Source organism: Camelus bactrianus, unplaced genomic scaffold (genome assembly GCF_048773025.1).
Source record: "Camelus bactrianus isolate YW-2024 breed Bactrian camel unplaced genomic scaffold, ASM4877302v1 HiC_scaffold_41, whole genome shotgun sequence".
NCBI classification, from domain to species: domain Eukaryota; kingdom Metazoa; phylum Chordata; class Mammalia; order Artiodactyla; family Camelidae; genus Camelus; species Camelus bactrianus.
Window position 1 is genome coordinate 5,970,713 of NW_027413957.1, and position 23,263 is coordinate 5,993,975.

Genomic DNA, 23,263 nt, shown 5'->3' on the forward strand with positions numbered 1-23,263 from the left:
GGGGAAGACACTCGAAATGCTCCTAGGAGAACCCGGGTGCTGCAGACAGAAGACGGAACCTCCCCATACTCAGAATTCCGGAACACGTGTGGCTGTGTGGGTGAGGTTTAGGGCCGCACTCCACGCAGCTTCCTGGTGTCACAGTTGTTCCCTGGCAGGAGGAAGTCCGCAAATTACCTCCCTTGTCCATGGGGAGGCACTAGATGCTACCTGCTTTTCCAGGCCAACCCCCGCCGTTCCCCGGCTGCCCGCACTGGGAGGGACTCGTGGAAGACTCTCGAAGGGCTCCTAGGTGATCCCGGGTGCTGCAGACATAAGACGGAACCTCCCCACACTCAGAATTCCGGAACACGGCTGACTGTGTGGGGGAGGTTCGGGGCCGCCCTCCACGCAGCTGCCTGGTGTCACAGGTGTTCCCTGGCAGGTGGAAGTCCGCTAATTACCTCCCCTGTCCATGAGGAGGCACTAGATGCTACCTGCGTTTCCAGCACAACCCCCTCCTTTCCCCGGCAGCCCGCACAGGGAGGGACTCTGGGAAGACACTCGAAGGGCTCCTAGGAGATCCCGAGTGCTGCAGACATAAGACGGAACCTCCCCACACTCAGAATTCCGGAACACGGTTGACTGTGTGGGGGAGTTTCGGGGCCGCATTCCACGCAGCTGCCTGGTGTCACAGGTATTCCCTTGCAGGGGGAAGTCCGCTTATTACCTCCCCTGTCCATGGGGAGGCACTAGATGCTACCTGCGTTTCCAGCCCAACCCCCGCATTTCCCTGGCTGCCGCACTGGGAGGGACTCGGGGAAGACTCTCGAAGGGCTCCTAGGAGATCCCGGGTGCTGCAGACAGAAGACGGAACCTCCCCACACTCAGAATCCCGGAACACGGTTGACTGTGTGTGGGGGAGGTTCGGGGCCGCCCTCCACGCAGCTGCCTAGGGTCACAGGTGTTCCCTGGCAGGGGGAAGTCCGCTAATTACCTCCCTTGTCCATGGGGAGGCACAAGATGCTACCTGCTTTTCCAGCCCAACCTCCGCCATTCCCCGGCAGCCCGCACAGTGAGGGACTGGGGGAAGACACTCGAAGGGCTCCTAGGTGAACCCGGGTGCTGCAGACATAAGACGGAACCTCCCCACACTCAGAATTCAGGAACACGGCTGACTTTGTGGGGGAGGTGCGGGGCCGCCCTCATCGCAGCTGCCTGGTGTCACAGGTGTTCCCTGGCAGGGAGAAGTCCGCTAATTACCTCCCCTGTCCATGGGGAGGCACTTGATGCTACCTGAGTTTCCAGCCCATCCCCCGCCTTTCCCCTGCAGCCCGCAGTGGGAGGGATTCGGGGAAGACACTCGAAGGGCTCCTAGCAGATCCCGGGTGCTGCAGACAGAAGACGGAACCTCCCCACCCTCAGAATTCCGGAACACGGCTGACTGTGTGGGGGAGGCCCGGGGCCGCCCTCCACGCAGCTGCCTGGTGTCACAGGTGTTCCCTGGCAGGGGGAAGTCCGCTAATTACCTCCCTTGTCCACGGGGAGGCACAAGATGCTACCTGCTTTTCCAGCCCAACCCCCGCCTTTCCCCGGCAGCCAGCACAGGGAGGGACTGGGGGAAGAAACTCGAAAGGCTCCTAGGAGAACCCGGGTGCTGCAGACAGAAGACGGAACCTCCCCACACTCAGAATTCCGGAACACGTTTGGCTGTGTGGGTGAGGTTTAGGGCCGCACTTCACGCAGCTTCCTGGTGTCACAGGTGTTCCCTGGCAGGGGGAAGTCCGCTAATTACCTCCCCTGTCCATGGGGAGGCACTAGATGCTACCTGCGTTTCCAGCCCAACCCCCGCCTTTCCCTGGCTGCCCGCACTGGGAGGGACTCGGGGAAGACTCTCGAAGGGCTCCTAGGAGATCCCGGTTGCTGCAGACATAAGACGGAACCTCCCCACACTCAGAAATCCGGAACACGGCTGACTGTGTGGGGAAGGTTCGGAGCCGCCCTCCACGCAGTTGCCTGGTGTCACAGGTGTTCCCTGGCAGGGGGAAGTCCGCTAATTACCTCCCCTGTCCATGGGGAGGCACTAGATGCTACCTGCATTTCCAGCCCAACCCGCGCCTTTCCCCAGCAGCCCGCACAGGGAGGGACTTGGGGAAGACACTAGAAGGGCTCCTAGGAGAACCCGGGTGCTGCAGACATAAGACGGAACCTCCCCACACTCAGAAATCCGGAACACGGCTGACTGTGTGGGGAAGGTTCGGGGCCGCACTCCACGCAGCTGCCTGGTGTCACAGGTGTTCCCTGGCAGGGGGAAGTCCGCTAATTACCTCCCTTGTCCATTACCTCCCTTTTCCATGCGGAGGCACTAGATGCTACCTGCTTTTCCAGCCCCACCTCCGCCATTCCCCGGCAGCCCGCACAGTGAGGGACTGGGGGAAGAATTTCGAAGGGCTCCTAGGTGATCCCGGGTGCTGCAGACATAAGACGGATCCTCCCCACACTCAGAATTCCGGAACACGGCTGACTGTGTGGGGGAGGATCGTGGCCGCCCTCCACGCAGCTGCCTGGTGTCACAGGTGTTCCCTGGCAGGTGGAAATCCGCTAATTACCTCCCCTGTCCATGGGGAGGCACTAGATGCTACCTGCGTTTCCAGCACAACCCCCTCCTTTCCCCGGCAGCCCGCACAGGGAGGGACTCTGGGAAGACACTCGAAGGGCTCCTAGGAGATCCCGAGTGCTGCAAACAGAAGACGGAACCTCCCCACACTCAGAATTCCGGAACACGGTTGACTGTGTGTGGGCGAGGTTCGGGGCCGCCCTCCACGCAGCTGCCTGGTGTCACAGGTGTTCCCTGGCAGGGGGAAGTCCGCTAATTACCTCCCTTGTCCATGGGGAGGCACAAGATTCTACCTGCTTTTCCAGCCCAACCTCCGCCATTCCCCGGCAGCCCGCACAGTGAGGGACTGGGGGAAGACACTCGAAGGGCTCCTAGGTGAACCCGTGTGCTGCAGACATAAGACGGAACCTCCCCACACTCAGAATTCCGGAACACGGCTGACTGTGTGGGGGAGGTTCGGGGCCGCCCTCCACACAGCTGCCTGGTGTCACAGGTGTTCCCTGGCAGGGAGAAGTCCGCTAATTACCTCCCCTGTCCATGGGGAGGCACTAGTTGCTACCTGAGTTTCCAGCCCAACCCCCGCCTTTCCCCGGCAGCCCGCAGTGGGAGGGATTCGGGGAAGACACTCGAAGGGCTCCTAGGAGATCCCGGGTGCTGCAGACAGAAGACGGAACCTCCCCACCCTCAGAATTCCGGAACACAGCTGACTGTGTGGGGGAGGTTCGGGGCCGCCCTCCACGCAGCTGCATGGTGTCACAGGTGTTCCCTGGCAGGAGGAAGTCCGCTAATTACCTCCCTTGTCCATGGGGAGGCACAAGATGCTACCTGCTTTTCCAGCCCAACCCCCGCCTTTCCCTGGCAGCCCGCACAGGGAGGTACTGGGGGAAGACACTCGAAAGGCTCCTAGGAGAACCCGGGTGCTGCAGACAGAAGACGGAACCTCCCCACACTCATAATTCCGGAACACGTTTGGCTGTGTGGGTGAGGTTTAGGGCCGCACTTCACGCAGCTTCCTGGTGTCACAGTTGTTCCCTGGCAGAGGGAAGTCCGCTAATTACCTCCCTTGTCCATGGGGAGGCACTAGATGCTACCTGCTTTTCCAGCCCAACCCCCGCTGTTCCCTGGCTGCCCGCACTCGGAGGGACTCGGGGAAGACTCTCGAAGGGCTCCTAGGTGATCCCGGGTGCTGCAGACATAAGACGGAACCTCCCCACACTCAGAATTCCGGAACACGGTTGACTGTGTGGGGGAGGTTCGGGGCCGCATTCCACGCAGCTGCCTGGTGTCACAGGTGTTCCCTGGCAGGGGGAAGTCCGCTAATTACCTCCCCTGTCCATGGGGAGGCACTAGATGCTACCTGCGTTTCCAGCCCAACCCCCGCCTTTCCCTGGCTGCCCGCACTGGGAGGGACTCGGGGAAGACTCTCGAAGGGCTCCTAGGAGATCCCGGTTGCTGCAGACATAAGACGGAACCTCCCCACACTCAGAAATCCGGAACACGGCTGACTGTGTGTGGAAGGTTCGGAGCCGCCCTCCACGCAGCTGCCTGGTGTCACAGGTGTTCCCTGGCAGGGGGAAGTCCGCTAATTACCTCCCCTGTCCATGGGGAGGCACTATTTGCTACCTGATTTTCCAGCCCAACCCCCGCGTTTCCCCGGCTGCCCGCACTGGGAGGGAATCAAGGAAGACACTCGAAAGGCTCCTAGGAGATCCCGGGTGCTGCAGACAGAAGACGGAACCTCCCCACACTCAGAAATCCTGAACACGGCTGACTGTGTGGGGAAGGTTCGGGGCCGCACTCCACGCAGCTGCCTGGTGTCACAGGTGTTCCCTGGCAGGGGGAAGTCCGCTATTTACCTCCCTTGTCCATTACCTCCCTTTTCCATGGGGAGGCACTAGATGCTACCTGCTTTTCCAGCCCCACCTCCGCCATTCCCCGGCAGCCCGCACAGTGAGGGACTGGGGGAAGAATTTCGAAGGGCTCCTAGGTGATCCCGGGTGCTGCAGACATAAGACGGATCCTCCCCACACTCAGAATTCCGGAACACGGCTGACTGTGTGGGGGAGGATCGGGGCCGCCCTCCACGCAGCTGCCTGGTGTCACAGGTGTTCCCTGGCAGGTGGAAATCCGCTAATTACCTCCCCTGTCCATGGGGAGGCACTAGATGCTACCTGCGTTTCCAGCACAACCCCCTCCTTTCCCCGGCAGCCCGCACAGGGAGGGACTCTGGGAAGACACTAGAAGGGCTCCTAGGAGATCTCGAGTGCTGCAAACAGAAGACGGAACCTCCCCACACTCAGAATTCCGGAACACGGTTGACTGTGTGGGGGAGGTTCGGGGCCGCATTCCACGCAGCTGCCTGGTGTCACAGGTGTTCCCTGGCAGGGGGAAGTCCGCTAATTACCTCCCCTGTCCATGGGGAGGCACTAGATGCTACCTGCGTTTCCAGCCCAACCCCCGCATTTCCCTGGCTGCCGCACTGGGAGGGACTCGGGGAAGACTCTCGAAGGGCTCCTAGGAGATCCCGGGTGCTGAAGACATAAGACGGAACCTCCCCACACTCAGAATTCCGGAACACGGTTGACTGTGTGTGGGGGAGGTTCGGGGCCGCCCTCCACGCAGCTGCCTGGTGTCACAGGTGTTCCCTGGCAGGGGGAAGTCCGCTAATTACCTCCCTTGTCCATGGGGAGGCACAAGATTCTACCTGCTTTTCCAGCCCAACCTCCGCCATTCCCCGGCAGCCCGCACAGTGAGGGACTGGGGGAAGACACTCGAAGGGCTCCTAGGTGAACCCGTGTGCTGCAGACATAAGACGGAACCTCCCCACACTCAGAATTCCGGAACACGGCTGACTGTGTGGGGGAGGTTCGGGGCCGCCCTCCACGCAGCTGCCTGGTGTCACAGGTGTTCCCTGGCAGGGAGAAGTCCGCTAATTACCTCCCCTGTCCATGGGGAGGCACTAGATGCTACCTGAGTTTCCAGCCCAACCCCCGCCTTTCCCCGGCAGCCCGCAGTGGGAGGGATTCGGGGAAGACACTCGAAGGGCTCCTAGGAGATCCCGGGTGCTGCAGACAGAAGACGGAACCTCCCCACCCTCAGAATTCCGGAACACAACTGACTGTGTGGGGGAGGTTCGGGGCCGCTCTCCACGCAGCTGCATGGTGTCACAGGTGTTCTCTGGCAGGGGGAAGTCCGCTAATTACCTCCCTTGTCCATGGGGAGGCACAAGATGCTACCTGCTTTTCCAGCCCAACCCCCGCCTTTCCCCGGCAGCCCGCACAGGGAGGGACTGGGGGAAGACACTCGAAAGGCTCCTAGGAGAACCCGGGTGCTGCAGACAGAAGACGGAACCTCCCCACACTCAGAATTCCGGAACACGTTTGGCTGTGTGGGTGAGGTTTAGGGCCGCACTTCACGCAGCTTCCTGGTGTCACAGTTGTTCCCTGGCAGAGGGAAGTCCGCTAATTACCTCCCTTGTCCATGGGGAGGCACTAGATGCTACCTGCGTTTCCAGCCCAACCCCCGCCTTTCCCTGGCTGCCCGCACTGGGAGGGACTCGGGGAAGACTCTCGAAGGGCTCCTAGGAGATCCCGGTTGCTGCAGACATAAGAGGGAACCTCCCCACACTCAGAAATCCGGAACACGGCTGACTGTGTGTGGAAGGTTCGTAGCCGCCCTCCACGCAGCTGCCTGGTGTCACAGGTGTTCCCTGGCAGGGGGAAGTCCGCTAATTACCTCCCCTGTCCATGGGGAGGCACTAGATGCTACCTGATTTTCCAGCCCAACCCCCGCATTTCCCCGGCTGCCCGCACTGGGAGGGACTCGGGGAAGACACTCGAAAGGCTCCTAGGAGATTCCGGGTGCTGCAGACAGAAGACGGAACCTCCCCACACTCAGAATTCCGGAACACGGCTGACTGTGTGGGGGAGGTTCGGGGCCGCCCTCCACGCAGCTGCCTGGTGTCACAGGTGTTCCCTGGCAGGTGGAAGTCCGCTAATTACCTCCCCTGTCCATGGGGGGGCACTAGATGCTACCTGCGTTTCCAGCACAACCCCCTCCTTTCCCCGGTAGCCCGCACAGGAAGGGACTCTGGGAAGACACTCGAAGGGCTCCTAGGAGATCCCGGGTGCTGCAGACAGAAGACGGAACCTCCCCACACTCAGAATTCCGGAACACGGTTGACTGTGTGGGGGAGGTTCGGGGCCGCCCTCCACGCAGCTGCCTGGTGTCAAAGGTGTTCCCTGGCAGGGGGAAGTCCGCTAATTACCTCCCTTGTCCATGGGGAGGCACAAGATGCTACCTGCTTTTCCAGCCCAACCTCCGCCATTCCCCGGCAGCCCGCACAGTGAGGGACTGGGGGAAGAATTTCGAAGGGTCCTAGGTGAACCCGGGTGCTGCAGACATAAGATGGAACCTCCCCACACTCAGAATTCCGGAACACGGTTGACTGTGTGGGGGAGGTTCGGGGCCGCCCTCCACACAGCTGCATTTTGTCACAGGTGTTCCCTGGCAGGAAGAAGTCCGCTAATTACCTCCCCTGTCCATGGGGAGGCACTAGATGCTACCTGAGTTTCCAGACCAACCCCGCCTTTCCCCGGCAGCCCGCAGTGGGAGGGATTCGGGGAAGACACTCGAAGGGCTCCTAGGAGATCCCGGGTGCTGCAGACAGAAGACGGAACCTCCCCAGACTCAGAATTTCGGAACACGGCTGACTGTGTGGGGGAGGTACGGGGCCGCCCTCCACGCAGCTGCCTGGTGTCACAGGTGTTCCCTGACAGGGGGAAGTCCGCTAATTACCTCCCCTGTCCATGGGGAGGCACTAGATGCTACCTGCGTTTCCAGCCCAACCCACGCCTTTCCCTGGCTGCCCGCACTGGGAGGGACTCGGGGAAGACTCTCGAAGTGCTCCTAGGAGATCCCGGGTGCTGCAGACATAAGACGGAACCTCCCCACACTCAGAAATCCGGAACACGGCTGACTGTGTGGGGAAGGTTCGGGGCCGCCCTCCACGCAGCTGCCTGGTGTCACAGGTGTTCCATGGCAGGGGGAAGTCCGCTAATTACCTCCCCTGTCCATGGGGAGGCACTAGATGATACCTGCGTTTCCAGCACAACTCCCTCCTTTCCCCGGCAGCCCGCACAGTGAGGGACTCTGGGAAGACACTCGAAGGGCTCCTAGGAGATCCCGGTTGCTGCAGACAGAAGACGGAACCTCCCCACACTCAGAATTCCGGAACACGGGTGACTGTGTGGGGGAGGTTCGTGGCCGCCCTCCACGCAGCTGCCTGGTGTCACAGGTGTTCCCTGGCAGGGGGAAGTCCACTAATTACCTCCCTTGTCCATGGGGAGGCACAAGATGCTACCTGCTTTTCCAGCCCAACCTCCGCCATTCCCCGGCAGCCCGCACAGTGAGGGACTGGGGGAAGACACTCGAAGGGCTCCTAGTTGAACCCGTGTGCTGCAGACATAAGACGGAACCTCCCCACACTCAGAATTCCGGAACACGGCTGACTGTGTGGGGGAGGTTCGGGGCCGCACTCCACGCAGCTGCCTGGTGTCACAGGTGTTCCCTGGCAGGGAGAAGTCCGCTAATTACCTCCCCTGTCCATGGGGAGCCACTAGATGCTACCTGAGTTTCCAGCCCAACCCCCGCCTTTCCCCGGAAGCCCGCAGTGGGAGGGATTCGGGGAATACACTCGAAGGGCTATTAGGAGATCCCGGGTGCTGCAGACAGAAGACGGAACCTCCCCACACTCAGAATTCCGGAACACGTGTGACTGTGTGGGTGAGGTTTAGGGCCGCACTCCACGCAGCTCCCTGATGTCTCATGTGTTCCCTGGCAGGGGGAAGTCCGCTAATTACCTCCCCAGTCCATGGGGAGGCACTAGATGCTACCTGCGTTTCCAGCCCAACCCCCGCCTTTCCCTGGATGCCCGCACTGGGAGGGACTCGGGGAAGAATCTCGAACGGCTCCTAGGAGATCCCGGGTGCTGCAGACATAAGACGGAACCTCCCCACACTCAGAATTCCGGAACACGGCTGACTGTGTGGGGAAGGTTCGGGGCCGACCTCCACGCAGCTGCCTGGTGTCACAGGTGTTCCCTGGCAGGTGGAAGTCCGCTAATTACCTCCCCTGTCCATGGGGAGGCACTAGATGCTACCTGCGTTTCCAGCACAACCCCCTCCTTTCCCCGGCAGCTCGCACCGGGAGGGACTCTGGGAAGACACTCGAAGGGCTCCTAGGAGATCCTGGGTGCTGTAAACAGAAGACGGAACCTCCCCACACTCAGAATTCCGGAACACGGTTGACTGTTTGGGGGAGGTTCGGGGCCGCCCTCCACGCAGCTGCCTGGTGTCACAGGTGTTCCCTGGCAGGGGGAAGTCTGCTAATTACCTCCCCTGTCCATGGGGAGGCACTAGATACTACCTGCGTTTCCAGCCCAACCCCCTCTTTCCCCGGCTGCCCGCACTGGGAGGGACTCGGGGAAGACTCTCTAAGGGCTCCTAGGAGATCCCGGATGCTGCAGACATAAGGCGGAACCTAACCACACTCAGAATTCCGGAACACGGGTGACTGTGTGTGTGAGGTTTAGGGCCGCCCTCCACACAGCTTCCTGGTGTCACAGGTGTTCCCTGGTAGGGGGAAGACCGCTAATTACCTCCCCCGTCCATGGGGAGGCACTAGATGCTACCTGATTTTCCAGCCCATCCCCCGACTTTCCCCGGCTGCCCGCACCGGGAGGGACTCGGGGAAGACTCTCGAAGGGCTCCTAGGAGATCCCGGGTGCTGCAGACAGAAGACGGAACCTCCCCACACTCAGAATTCCGGAACACGGATGACTGTGTGGGGGAGGTTCGGGGCCGCCCTCCACGCAGCTGCCTTGTGTCACAGGTGTTCCCTGGCAGGTGGAAGTCCGCTAATTACCTCCCCTGTCCATGGGGAGGCACTACATGATACCTGCGTTTCCAGCACAACCCCCTCCTTTCCCCGGCAGCCCGCACAGTGAGGGACTCTGGGAAGACACTCGAAGGGCTCCTAGGAGATCCCGGTTGCTGCAGACAGAAGACGGAACCTCCCCACACTCAGAATTCCGGAACTCGGTTGACTGTGTGGGGGAGGTTCGGGGTCGCCCTCCACGCAGCTTCCTGGTGTCACAGGTGTTCCCTGGTAGGGGGAAGACCGCTAATTACCTCCCCCGTCCATGGGGAGGCACTAGATGCTACCTGATTTTCCAGCCCAACCCCCGACTTTCCCCGGCTGCCCGCACTGGGAGGGACTCGGGGAAGACTCTCGAAGGGCTCCTAGGTGTTCCCGGGTGCTGCAGACAGAAGACGGAACCTCCCCACACTCAGAATTCCGGAACACGGCTGACTGTGTGGGGGAGGTTCGTGGCCGCCCTCCACGCAGCTGCCTTGTGTCACAGGTGTTCCCTGGCAGGTTGAAGTCCGCTAATTACCTCCCCTGTCCATGGGGAGGCACTAGATGATACCTGCGTTTCCAGCCCAACCCCCGCCTTTCCCCAGCAGCCCGCACAGTGAGGGACTCGGGGAAGACACTCGAAGGGCTCCTAGGAGATCCCGGTTGCTGCAGACAGAAGACGGAACCTCCCCACACTCAGAATTCCGGAACACGGGTGACTGTGTGGGGGAGGTTCGTGGCCGCCCTCCACGCAGCTGCCTGGTGTCACAGGTGTTCCCTGGCAGGGGGAAGTCCGCTAATTACCTCCCTTGTCCATGGGGAGGCACAAGATGCTACCTGCTTTTCCAGCCCAACCTCCGCCATTCCCCGGCAGCCCGCACAGTGAGGGACTGGGGGAAGACACTCGAAGGGCTCCTAGTTGAACCCGTGTGCTGCAGACATAAGACGGAACCTCCCCACACTCAGAATTCCGGAACACGGCTGACTGTGTGGGGGAGGTTCGGGGCCGCACACCACGCAGCTGCCTGGTGTCACAGGTGTTCCCTGGCAGGGAGAAGTCCGCTAATTACCTCCCTTGTCCATGGGGAGGCACAAGATGCTACCTGCTTTTCCAGCCCAACCCCCTCTTTCCCCGGCTGCCCGCACTGGGAGGGACTCGGGGAAGACTCTCTAAGGGCTCCTAGGAGATCCCGGATGCTGCAGACATAAGACGGAACCTCCCCACACTCAGAATTCCGGAACACGGCTGACTGTGTTGGGAAGGTTCGGGGCCGCCCTCCACGCAGCTGCCTGGTGTCACAGGTGTTCCCTGGCAGGGGGAAGTCCGCTAATTACCTCCCTTGTCCATGGGGAAGCACTAGATGCTACCTGCGTTTCCAGCACAACCCCCTCCTTTCCCCGGTAGCCCGCACAGGTAGGGACTCTGGGAAGACACTCGAAGGGCTCCTAGGAGATCCCGGGTGCTGCAGACAGAAGGCGGAACCTCCCCACAATCAGAATTCCGGAACACGGGTGACTGTGTGGGTGAGGTTTAAGGCCGCCCTCCACACAGCTTCCTGGTGTCACAGGTGTTCCCTGGTAGGGGGAAGACCGCTAATTACCTGCCCTGTCCTTGGGGAGGCACTAGATGCTACCTGCTTTTCCAGCCCAACCCCCGCCTTTCCCCAGCAGCCCGCACAGGGAGGGACTTGGGGAAGACACTCGAAGGGCTCCTAGGAGAACCCGGGTGCTGCAGACATAAGACGGAACCTCCCCACACTCAGAATTCCGGAACACGGGTGACTGTGTGGGTGAGGTTTAGGGCCGCCTTCCACACAGCTTCCTGGTGTCACAGGTGTTCCCTGGTAGGGGGAAGACCGCTAATTACCTACCCTGTCCATGGGGAGGCACTAGATGCTACCTGCTTTTCCAGCCCAACCCCCGCCTTTCCCCAGCAGCCCGCATAGTTAGGGACTTGGGGAAGACACTCGAAGGGCTCCTAGGAGAACCCGGGTGCTGCAGACATAAGGCGGAACCTAACCACACTCAGAATTCCGGAACACGGGTGACTGTGTGTGTGAGGTTTAGGGCCGCCCTCCACACAGCTTCCTGGTGTCACAGGTGTTCCCTGGTAGGGGGAAGACCGCTAATTACCTCCCCCGTCCATGGGGAGGCACTAGATGCTACCTGATTTTCCAGCCCATCCCCCGACTTTCCCCGGCTGCCCGCACCGGGAGGGACTCGGGGAAGACTCTCGAAGGGCTCCTAGGAGATCCCGGGTGCTGCAGACAGAAGACGGAACCTCCCCACACTCAGAATTCCGGAACACGGATGACTGTGTGGGGGAGGTTCGGGGCCGCCCTCCACGAAGCTGCCTTGTGTCACAGGTGTTCCCTGGCAGGTGGAAGTCCGCTAATTACCTCCCCTGTCCATGGGGAGGCACTACATGATACCTGCGTTTCCAGCACAACCCCCTCCTTTCCCCGGTAGCCCGCACAGGGAGGGACTCTGGGAAGACACTCGAAGGGCTCCTAGGAGATCCCGGGTGCTGCAGACTTAAGACGGAACCTCCCCACAATCAGAATTCCGGAACACGGGTGACTGTGTGGGTGAGGTTTAGGGCCGCACTCCACACAGCTTCCTGGTGTCACAGGTGTTCCCTGGTAGGGGGAAGACCGCTAATTACCTCCCCCGTCCATGGGGAGGCACTAGATGCTACCTGACTTTCCAGCCCAACCCCCGCCTTTCCCCGGCTGCCCGCACTGGGAGGGACTCGGGGAAGACTCTCGAAGGGATCCTAGGAGATCCCGGGTGCTGCAGACAGAAGACGGAACCTCCCCACACTCAGAATTCCGGAACACGGATGACTGTGTGGGGGAGGTTCGGGGCCGCCCTCCACGCAGATGCCTGGTGTCACAGGTGTTCCCTGGCAGGAAGAAGTCCGATAATTACCTCCCCTGTCCATGGGGAGGCACTAGATGCTACCTGAGTTTCCAGCCCAACCCCCGCCTTTCCCCGGTAGCCCGCACAGGGAGGGACTCTGGGAAGACACTCGAAGGGCTCCTAGGAGATCCCGGGTGCTGCAGACTTAAGACGGAACCTCCCCACAATCAGAATTCCGGAACACGGGTGACTGTGTGGGTGAGGTTTAGGGCCGCACTCCACACAGCTTCCTGGTGTCACAGGTGTTCCCTGGTAGGGGGAAGACCGCTAATTACCTCCCCCGTCCATGGGGAGGCACTAGATGCTACCTGACTTTCCAGCCCAACCCCCGCCTTTCCCCGGCTGCCCGCACTGGGAGGGACTCGGGGAAGACTCTCGAAGGGATCCTAGGAGATCCCGGGTGCTGCAGACAGAAGACGGAACCTCCCCACACTCAGAATTCCGGAACACGGATGACTGTGTGGGGGAGGTTCGGGGCCGCCCTCCACGCAGATGCCTGGTGTCACAGGTGTTCCCTGGCAGGAAGAAGTCCGATAATTACCTCCCCTGTCCATGGGGAGGCACTAGATGCTACCTGAGTTTCCAGCCCAACCCCCGCCTTTCCCCGGCAGCCCGCAGTGTGAGGGATTCGGGGAAGACACTCGAAGGGCTCCTAGGAGATCCCGGGTGCTGCAGACAGAAGACGGAACCTCCCCACACTCAGAATTCCAGAACACGGCTGACTGTGTGGGGGAGATTCGGGGCCGCCTTCCACGCAGCTGCCTGGTGTCACAGGTGTTCCCTGGCAGGGGGAAGTCTGCTAATTACCTCCCTTGTCCATGGGGAGGCACAAGATGCTACCTGCTTTTCCAGCCCAACCTCCGCCATTTCCCGGCAGCCCGCACAGTGAGGGACTGGGGGAAGACACTCGAAGGGCTCCTAGGTTAACCCGGGTGCTGCAGACATAAGACGGAACCTCCCCACATTCAGAATTGCAGAACACGGCTGACTATGTGGGGGAGGTTCGGGGCAACCCTCCACGAAGCTGCCTGGTGTCACAGGTGTTCCCTGGCAGGGAGAAGTCCGCTAATTTCCTCCCCTGTCCATGGGGAGGCACTAGATGCTACCTGAGTTTCCAGCCCAACCCCCGCCTTTCCCCGGCAGCCTGCAGTGGGAGGGATTCGGGGAAGACACTCGAAGGGCTCCTAGGAGATCCCGGGTGCTGCAGACAGAAGACGGAACCTCCCAACCCTCAGAATTCCGGAACACGGCTGACTGTGTGGGGGAGTTTCGTGGCCGCCCTCCACGCAGCTTCCTGGTGTCACAGGTGTTCCCTGGCAGTGGGAAGTCCGCTAATTACCTCCCTTGTCCATGGGGAGGCACAAGATGCTACCTGCTTTTCCAGCCCAACCCCCGCCTTTCCCCGGCAGCCCGCACAAGGAGGGACTTGGGGAAGACACTCGAAGGGCTCCTAGGAGAACCCGGGTGCTGCAGACATAAGACGGAACCTCCCCACAATCAGAATTCCGGAACACGGGTGACTGTGTGGGTGAGGTTTATGGCCGCCCTCCACACAGCTTCCTGGTGTCACAGGTGTTCCCTGGTAGGGGGAAGACCGCTAATTACCTCCCCCGTCCATGGGGAGGCACTAGATGCTACCTGATTTTCCAGCACAACCCCCGCCTTTCCCTGGCTTCCCGCACTGTGAGGGACTCGGGGAAGACTCTCGAAGGGCTCCTAGGAGATCCCGGGTGCTGCAGACAGAAGACGGAACCTCCCCACACTCAGAATTCTGGAACACGGATGACTGTGTGGGGGAGGTTCGGGGCCGCCCTCCACGCAGCTGCCTTGTGTCACAGGTGTTCCCTGGCAGGTGGAAGTCTGCTAATTACCTCCCCTGTCCATGGGGAGGCACTAGATGCTACCTGCGTTTCCAGCACAACCCCCTCCTTTCCCCGGCAGCCCGCACAGTGAGGGACTGGGGGAAGACACTCGAAAGGCTCCTAGGTGAACCCGGGTGCTGCAGACATAAGACGGAACCTCCCCACACTCAGAATTCCGGAACACGTGTGACTGTGTGGGTGAGGTTTAGGGCCGCCCTCCACACAGCTTCCTGGTGTCACAGGTGTTCCCTGGTAGGGGGAAGACCGCTAATTACCTCACCTGTCCATGGGGAGGCACTAGATGCTACCTGCGTTTCCAGCACAACCCCCTCTTTTTCCCCGGCAGCCCGCACAGGGAGGGACTCTGGGAAGACACTCGAAGGGCTCCTAGGAGATCCCGGGTGCTGCAGACAGAAGACGGAACCTCCCCACACTCAGAATTCCGGAACACGGGTGACTGTGTGGGTGAGGTTTAGGGCCGCCCTCCACACAGCTTCCTGGTGTCACAGGTGTTCCCTGGTAGGGGGAAGACCGCTAATTACCTTCCCCGTCCATGGGGAGGCACTAGATGCTACCTGATTTTCCAGCCCAACCCCCGCCTTTCCCCGGCTGCCCGCACTGGGAGGGACTCAGGGAAGACTCTCGAAGGGCTCCTAGGAGATCCCGGGTGCTGCAGACAGAAGACGGATCCTCCCCACACTCAGAATTCCGGAACACGGCTGACTGTGTGGGGGAGGTTCTGGGCCGCCCTCCACGCAGCTGCCTGGTGTCACAGGTGTTCCCTGGCAGGTGGAATTCTGGTAATTACCTCCCCTGTCCATGGGGAGGCACTAGATGCTACCTGCGTTTCCAGCACAACCCCCTCCTTTCCCCGGTAGCCCGCACAGGGAGGGACTCTGGGAAGACACTCGAAGGGCTCCTAGGTGAACCCGGGTGCAGCAGACATAAGACGGAACCTCCACACACTCAGAATTCCGGAACACGGCTGACTGTATGGGGGAGGTTCGGGGCCGCCCTCCACGCAGATGCCTGGTGTCACAATTGTTCCCTGGCAGGGAGAAGTCCGCTAATTACCTCCCCTGTCCATTGGGAGGCACTAAATGCTACCTGAGTTTCCAGCCCAACCCCCGACTTTCCCCGGCAGCCCGCAGTGTGAGGGATTCAGGGAAGACACTCGAAGGGCTCCTAGGAGGTCCCGGGTTCTGCAGACAGAAGACGGAACCTCCCCACACTCAGAATTCCGGAACACGGCTGACAGTGTGGGGGAGATTCGGGGCCGCCCTCCACGCAGCTGCCTGGTGTCACAGGTGTTCCCTGGCAGGGGGAAGTCTGCTAATTACCTCCCTTGTCCATGGGGAGGCACAAGATGCTACCTGCTTTTCCAGCCCAACCTCCGCCATTTCCCGGCAGCCCGCACAGTGAGGGACTGGGGGAAGACACTCGAAGGGCTCCTAGGTTAACCCGGGTGCTGCAGACATAAGACGGAACCTCCCCACATTCAGAATTCCGGAACACGGCTGACTGTGTGTGGGAGGTTCGGGGCCGCCATCCACACAGCTGCCTGGTGTCACAGGTGTTCCCTGGCAGGGAGAAGTCCGCTAATTACCTCCCCTGTCCCTGGGGAGGCACTAGATGCTACCTGAGTTTCCAGCCCAACCCCCGCCTTTCCCCGGCAGCCTGCAGTGGGAGGGATTCGGGAAGACACTCGAAAGGCTCCTAGGAGATCCCGGGTGCTGCAGACAGAAGACGGAACCTCCCCACCCTCAGAATTCCGGAACACGGCTGACTGTGTGGGGGAGGTTCGGGGCCGCCCTCCACGCAGCTGCCTGGTGTCACAGGTGTTCCCTGGCAGGGGGAAGTCCGCTAATTACCTCCCTTGTCCATGGGGAGGCACAAGATGCTACCTGCTTTTCCAGCCCAACCCCCGCCTTTCCCCGGCAGCCCGCACAGGGAGGGACTTGGGGAAGACACTCGAAGGGCTCCTACGAGAACCCGGGTGCTGCAGACATAAGACGGAACCTCCCCACAATCAGAATTCCGGAACACGGGTGACTGTGTGGGTGAGGTTTAGGGCCGCCCTCCACACAGCTTCCTGGTGTCACAGGTGTTCCCTGGTAGGGGGAAGACCGCTAATTACCTCCCCCGTCCATTTGGAGGCACTAGATGCTACCTGATTTTCCAGCCCAACCCCCGCCTTTCCCCGGCTGCCCGCACTGGGAGGGACTCGGGGAAGACTCTCGAAGGGCTCCTAGGAGATCCCGGGTGCTGCAGACAGAAGACGGAACCTCCCCACACTCAGAATTCCGGAACACGGATGACTGTGTGGGGGAGTTTCGGGGCCGCCCTCCACGCAGCTGCCTTGTGTCACAGGTGTTCCCTGGCAGGTGGAAGTCTGCTAATTACCTCCCCTGTCCATGGGGAGGCACTAGATGCTACCTGCGTTTCCAGCACAACCCCCTCCTTTCCCCGGCAGCCCGCACAGTGAGGGACTGGGGGAAGACACTCGAAGGGCTCCTAGGTGAACCCGGGTGCTGCAGACAGAAGACGGAACCTCCCCACACTCAGAATTCCGGAACACGGGTGACTGTGTGGGTGAGGTTTAGGGCCGCCCTCCACACAGCTTCCTGGTGTCACAGGTGTTCCCTGGAAGGGGGAAGACCGCTAAATACCTCACCAGTCCATGGGGAGGCACTAGATGCTACCTGCGTTTCCAGCACAACCCCCTCTTTTTCCCCGGCAGCCCGCACAGGGAGGGACTCTGGGAAGACCCTCGAAGGGCTCCTAGGAGATCCCGGGTGCTGCAGACAGAAGACGGAACCTCCACACACTCAGAATTCCGGAACACGGGTGACTGTGTGGGTGAGGTTTAGGGCCGCCCTCCACACAGCTTCCTGGTGTCACAGGTGTTCCCTGGTAGGGGGAAGTCCGCTAATTACCTCCCCCGTCCATGGGGAGGCACTAGATGCTACCTGATTTTCCAGCCCAACCCCCGCCTTTCCCCGGCTGCCCGCACTGGGAGTGACTCAGTGAAGACTCTCGAAGGGCTCCTAGGAGATCCCGGGTTCTGCAGACACAAGACGGAACCTCCCCACACTCAGAATTCCGGAACAAGGCTGACTGTGTGGGGGAGGTTCGGGGCCGCCCTCCACGCAGCTGCCTGGTGTCACAGGTGTTCCATGGCAGGTGGAAGTCCGCTAATTACCTCCCCTGTCCATGGGGAGGCACTAGATGCTACCTGCGTTTCCAGCACAACCCCCTCCTTTTCCCGGTAGCCCGCACAGGGAGGGACTCTGGGAAGACACTCGAAGGGCTCCTAGGAGATCCCGGGTGCTGCAGACTTAAGAAGGAACCTCCCCACAATCAGAATTCCGGAACACGGGTGACTGTGTGGGTGAGGTTTAGGGCCGCCCTCCACACAGCTTCCTGGTGTCACAGGTGTTCCCTGGTAGGGGGAAGACCGCTAATTACCTTCCCTATCCATGGAGAGGCACTAGATGCTACCTGCTTTTCCAGCCCAACCCCCGCCTTTCCCCAGCAGCCCGCACAGAGAGGGACTTGGGGAAGACACTCGAAGGGCTCCTAGGAGAACCCGGTTGCTGCAGACATAAGACGGAACCTCCCCACACTCAGAATTCCGGAACACGGGTGACTGTGTGGGTCAGGTTTAGGGCCGCCCTCCACAAAGCTTCCTGGTGTCACAGGTGTTCCCTGGTAGGGGGAAGACCGCTAATTACCTCCCCCGTCCATGGGGAGGCACTAGATGCTACCTGCTTTTCCAGCACAACCCCCTCCTTTCCCCGGCAGCCCGCACAGGGAGGGACTCTGGGAAGACACTCGAAGGGCTCCTAGGAGATCCCGGGTGCTGCAGACAGAAGACGGAACCTCCCCACACTCAGAATTCCGGAACACGGGTGACTGTGTGGGTGAGGTTTAGGGCCGCACTCCACACAGCTTCCTGGTGTCACAGGTGTTCCCTGGTAGGGGAAGACCGCTAATTACCTCCCCCGTCCATGGGGAGGCACTAGATGCTATCTGATTTTCCAGCCCAACCCCCGACTTTCCCCGGCTGCGCGCACTGGGAGGGACTCAGGGAAGACTCTCGAAAGGCTCCTAGGAGATCCCGGGTGCTGCAGACAGAAGACGGAACCTCCCCACACTCAGAATTCCGGAACACGGCTGACTGTGTGGGGGAGGTTCGGGGCCGCGCTCCACGCAGCTGCCTGGTGTCACAGGTGTTCCCTGGCAGGTGGAAGTCCGCTAATTACCTCCCCTGTCCATGGGGAGGCACTAGATGCTACCTGCGTTTCCAGCACAACCCCCTCTTTCCCCGGTAGCCCGCACAGGGAGGGACTCTGGGAAGACACTCGAAGGGCTCCTAGGAGATCCCGGGTGCTGCAGACAGAAGACGGAACCTCCCCACACTCAGAATTCCGGAACACGGTTGACTGTGTGGGGGAGGTTCGGAGCCGCCCTCCACGCAGCTGCCTGGTTTCACAGGTGTTCCCTGGCAGGGGGAAGTCCGCTAATTACCTCCCTTGTCCATGGAGGGCACAAGATGCTACCTGCTTTTCCAGCCCAACCTCCCCATTCCCCGGCAGCCCGCACAGTGAGGGACTGGGGGAAGAATTTCGAAGGGCTCCTAGGTGAACCAGGGTGCTGCAGACATAAGATGGAACCTCCCCACACTCAGAATTCCGGAACACGGCGACTGTATGTGGGAGGTTCGGGGCCGCCCTCCACGCAGCTGCCTGGTGTCACAGGTGTTCCCTGGCAGGGAGAAGTCCGCTAATTACCTCCCCTGTCCATGGGGAGGCACTAGATGCTACCTGAGTTTCCAGACCAACCCCCGCCTTTCCCCGGCAGCCCGCAGTGGGAGGGATTCGGGGAAGACACTCGAAGGGCTCCTAGGAGATCCCGGGTGCTGCAGACAGAAGACGGAACCTCCCCACACTCAGAATTCCGGAACACGGCTGACTGTGTGGGGGAGGTTCGGGGCCGCCCTCCACGCAGCTGCCTGGTGTCACAGGTGTTCCCTGGCAGGGGGAAGTCCGCTAATTACCTCCCCTGTCCATGGGGAGGCACTAGATGCTACCTGCGTTTCCAGCCCAACCCCCGCCTTTCCCTGGCTGCCCGCACAGGGAGGGACTCGGGGAAGACTCTCGAAGGGCTCCTAGGAGATCCCGGGTGCTGCAGACATAAGACGGAACCTCCCCACACTCAGAAATCCGGAACACGGCTGACTGTGTGGGGAAGGTTCGGGGCCGCCCTCCACACAGCTGCCTGGTGTCACAGGTGTTCCATGGCAGGGGGAAGTCCGATAATTACCTCCCTTGTCCATGGGGAGGCACTAGATGCTACCTGCTTTTCCAGCCCAACCCCCGCCTTTCCCCAGCAGCCCGCACAGGGAGGGACTTGGGGAAGACTCTCGAAGGGCTCCTAGGAGAACCCGGGTGCTGCAGACATAAGACGGAACCTCCCCACCCTCAGAATTCCGGAACACGGGTGACTGTGTGGGTGAGGTTTAGGGCCGCCCTCCACACAGCTTCCTAGTGTCACAGGTGTTCCATGGTAGGGGGAAGACCGCTAATTACCTCCCCTGTCCATGGGGAGGCACTAGATGCTACCTGCTTTTCCATCCCAACCCCCGCCTTTCCCCAGCAGCCCGCATAGGGAGGGACTTGGGGAAGACACTCGAAAGGCTCCTAGGAGAACCCGGGTGCTGCAGAGATAAGACAGAACCTAACCACACTCAGAATTCCGGAACAGGGGTGACTGTGTGGGTGAGGTTTAGGGCCGCCCTCCACACAGCTTCCTGGTGTCACAGGTGTTCCCTGGTAGGGGGAAGACCGCTAATTACCTCCCCCGTCCATGGGGAGGCACTAGATGCTACCTGATTTTCCAGCCCAACCCCCGCCTTTCCCCGGCTGCCCGCACTGGGAGGGACTCGGGGAAGACTCTCGAAGGGCTCCTAGGAGATCCCGGGTGCTGCAGACAGAAGACGGAACCTCCCCACACTCAGAATTCCGGAACACGGATGACTGTGTGGGGGAGGTTCGGGGCCGCCCTCCACGCAGCTGCCTTGTGTCACAGGTGTTCCCTGGCAGGTGGAAGTCCGCTAATTACCTCCCCTGTCCATGGGGAGGCACTAGATGCTACCTGCGTTTCCAGCACAACCCCCTCCTTTCCCCGGCAGCCCGCACAGTGAGGGACTCTGGGAAGACACTCGAAGGGCTCCTAGGAGATCCCGGGTGCTGCAGACAGAAGACGGAACCTCCCCAAACTCAGAATTCCGGAACACGGTTGACTGTGTGGGGGAGGTTCGGGGCCGCCCTTCACGCAGCTGCCTGGTGTCACAGGTGTTCCCCGGCAGGGGGAAGTCCGCTAATTACCGCCCTTGTCCATGGGGAGGCACAAGATGCTACCTGCTTTTCCAGCCCAACCTCCGCCATTCCCCGGCAGCCCGCACAGTGAGGGACTGGGGGAAGACACTCGAAGGGCTCCTAGGTGAACCCGGGTGCTGCAGACATAAGACGGAACCTCCCCACACTCAGAATTCCGGAACACGGCTGACTGTGTGGGGGAGGTTCGGGGCCGCCCTCCACGCAGCTGCCTGGGGTCACAGGGGTTCCCTGGCAGGGAGAAGTCCGCTAATTACCTCCCCTGTCCATGGGAAGGCACTAGATGCTACCTGAGTTTCCAGCCCAACCCCCGCCTTTCCCCGGCAGCCCGCAGTGGGAGGGATTCGGCGAATACACTCGAAGGGCTCCTAGGAGATCCCGGGTGCTGCAGACAGAAGACGGAACCTCCCCACACTCAGAATTCCGGAACACGTGTGACTGTGTGGGTGAGGTTCGGGGCCGCCCTCCACGCAGCTGCCTGGTGTCACAGGTGTTCCCTGGCAGGGGGAAGTCCGCTAATTACCTCCCTTGTCCATGGGGAGGCACTAGATGCTACCTGCTTTTCCAGCCCAACCCCCGCCTTTCCCCAGCATCCCGCACAGGGAGGGACTTGGGGAAGACACTCGAAGGGCTCCTAGGAGAAACCGGGTGCTGCAGACATAAGACGGAACCTCCCCACACTCAGAATTCCGGAACACGGGTGACTGTGTTGGTGAGGTTTAGGGCCGCCCTCCACACAGCTTCCTGGTGTCACAGGTGTTCCCTGGTAGGGGGAAGACCTCTAATTACCTCCCCTGTCCATGGGGAGGCACTAGATGCTACCTGAGTTTCCAGCCCAACCCCCAACTTTCCCCGGCTGCCCGCACTGGGAGGGACTCGGGGAAGACTCTCGAAGGGCTCCTAGGAGATCCCGGGTGCTGCAGACAGAAGACGGAACCTCCCCACACTCAGAATTCCGGAACACGGTTGACTGTGTGGGGGAGGTTCGGGGCCGAATTCCACGCAGCTGCCTGGTGTCACAGGTGTTCCCTGGCAGGGGGAAGTCCGCTAATTAACTCCCTTGTCCATGGGGAGGCACAAGATGCTACCTGCTTTTCCAGCCCAACCTCCGCCATTCCCCGGCAGCCCGCACAGTGAGGGACTGGGGGAAGACACTCGAAGGGCTCCTAGGTGAACCCGGGTGCTGCAGACATAAGACGGAACCTCCCCACACTCAGAATTCCGGAACACGGGTGACTGTGTGGGTGAGGTTTAGGGCCGCCCTCCACACAGCTTCCTGGTGTCACAGGTGTTCCCTGGTAGGGGGAAGACCGCTAATTACCACACCTGTCCATGGGGAGGCACTAGATGCTACCTGCGTTTCCAGCACAACCCCCTCCTTTCCCAGGCAGCCCGCACAGGGAGGGACTCTGGGAAGACACTCGAAGGGCTCCTAGGAGATCCCGGGTGCTGCAGACAGAAGACGGAACCTCCCCACACTCAGAATTCCGGAACACGGTTGACTGTGTGGGGGAGGTTCGGGGCCGCCTCCACGCAGCTGCCTGGTGTCACAGGTGTTCCCTGGCAGGGGGAAGTCCGCTAATTACCTCCCTTGTCCATGGGGAGGCACAAGATGCTACCTGCGTTTCCAGCCCAACCTCCGCCATTCCCCGGCAGCCCGCACAGTGAGGGACTGGGGGAAGACACTGGAAGGGCTCCTAGGTGAACCCGGGTGCAGCAGACATAAGACGGAACCTCCACACACTCAGAATTCCGGAACACGGCTGACTGTGTGGGGGAGGTTCGGGGCCGCCTTCAACGCAGCTGCCTGGTGTCACAGGTGTTCCCTGGCAGGGAGAAGTCCGCTAATTGCCTCCCCTGTCCATGGGGAGGCACTAGATGCTACCTGAGTTTCCAGCCCAACCCCCGCCTTTCCCCGGCAGCCCGCAGTGGGAGGCATTCGGGTTAAGACACTCGAAGGGCTCCTAGGAGATCCCGGGTGCTGCAAACAGAAGACGGAACCTCCCCACATTCAGAATTCCGGAACAAGGTTGACTGTGTGGGGGAGGTTCGGGGACGCCCTCCACGCAGCTGCCTGGTGTCACAGGTGTTCCCTGGCAGGGGGAAGTCCGCTAATTACCTCCCCTGTCCATGGGGAGGCACTAGATGCTACCTGCGTTTCCAGCCCAACCCCCTCCTTTCCCCGGCTGCCCGCACTGGGAGGGACTCGGGGAAGACTCTCGAAGGGCTCATAGGAGATCCCGGGTGCTTCAGACATAAGACGGAACCTCCCCAAACTCAGAATTCCGGAACACGGCTGACTGTGTGGGGAAGGTTCGGGGCCGACCTCCACGCAGCTGCCTGCTGTCACAGGTGTTCCCTGGCAGGGGGAAGTCCGCTAATTACCTCCCTTGTCCATGGGGAGGCACTAGATGCTTCCTGCTTTTCCAGCCAAACCCCCGCCTTTCCCCAGCAGCCCGCACAGGGAGGGACTTGGGGAATACACTCGAAGGGCTCCTAGGAGAACCCGGGTGCTGCAGACATAAGACGGAACCTCCCCACACTCAGAATTCCGGAACACGGGTGAC